General features: G+C 28.1%; 1 protein-coding gene across 1 annotated transcript in view; it reads left to right on the forward strand.

Moving 5' to 3' along the window:
* The window catches only part of LOC108574558, a 5,902-nt gene that overhangs the window by 1,410 nt on the left and 3,344 nt on the right, over positions 1 to 1,148 (forward strand). The gene's annotated exons all lie outside the window — the stretch shown is intronic.

Genomic DNA, 1,148 nt, shown 5'->3' on the forward strand with positions numbered 1-1,148 from the left:
AATATTCCATAAACTTTGTATTAAATAATAAGTAATTTAGAATTATATTGTATTTTATTACAATACTGTATTCTCTTAATCGCCCACTCTACACAAAACAATTATATGTAATACATGCAGTAATATAAATGTAGAATAAATATCTTTTTTTTATAATTCACGAGGTTATTATTCTTTCATATACGAATAACGAAAATCTGAATGTAATCCAAAACCGACTAATTATTAGTAAAATATCGGTGTGAACCAGAAATGACTCTGGCATAGGATTCTAAGCTACAGTATTCAGAAGGTTAATCTAAAGACAGTGCCGCTAATCATACTGCATCGGTATAAGTAATCTCAGATCACATATCTGACGTGATGTTATTGCCGCGGAGTGATTGGTGGCACTGCCTTTAGGTTATAAAGAAATTATTTTATAACTATAGTCTTGAATAAAATATTTTCAATCAACATTTTTTTTTGGAAGGAACTATGTTTTTTTTTTATAATGTTCTGTATTGCAAAAAAGGGAATAAAAACATGAGATGAAAGAGATGTTAAGTGGTAAATCTCAATTTAAGTGAAGATAACCTTTAAGATAATTTACAAAAGAAATATTTACAATGTTAAATAATAATATAAAAGTGGAGGGGCTCAAATATGAGAAACCAAAACGTTATGAAGTATGAGAGAAATTAATGATAGTATAAACGCAAATGAAAACGTACATATGTATATGCATGTAACAGCAAAGTATTTCAAATTTTTTAATATAATTTTTTTGTAAGAAGTTATGTTAAAACAAAGCATATTCATATTAATTTGTTAGCGTAGAGGGTTTCAAAGCAGGGTATAATAAAGTTTTTAAATGTTAGTTATAAGCATTTGTTTTATGTGTTTTAATCATGTGTTGATAGTTAGAAATATAAAATTCTTTTATTCGCTGGAAGATTTTAGGGTAAATGCTGTGATTCGTTAAACCTTGTACAGTCCTCTTACTAAAAGGCATCCTTGCGTTCCCTACTTTATAGTCAAATCCTTTTAGGACCATATTTCTAAACTCATAGTTATTAAGTAAAGCTTAGTAAAACTCTGTTGCTTCTAATGTTAATCGAGAAACGAACGAAAGATCAGAGACAGGAAAGCGAAATTTGAACATTCCA

Source organism: Habropoda laboriosa, unplaced genomic scaffold (assembly GCF_001263275.1).
Source record: "Habropoda laboriosa isolate 0110345459 unplaced genomic scaffold, ASM126327v1 scaffold175, whole genome shotgun sequence".
Classification (NCBI taxonomy): domain Eukaryota; kingdom Metazoa; phylum Arthropoda; class Insecta; order Hymenoptera; family Apidae; genus Habropoda; species Habropoda laboriosa.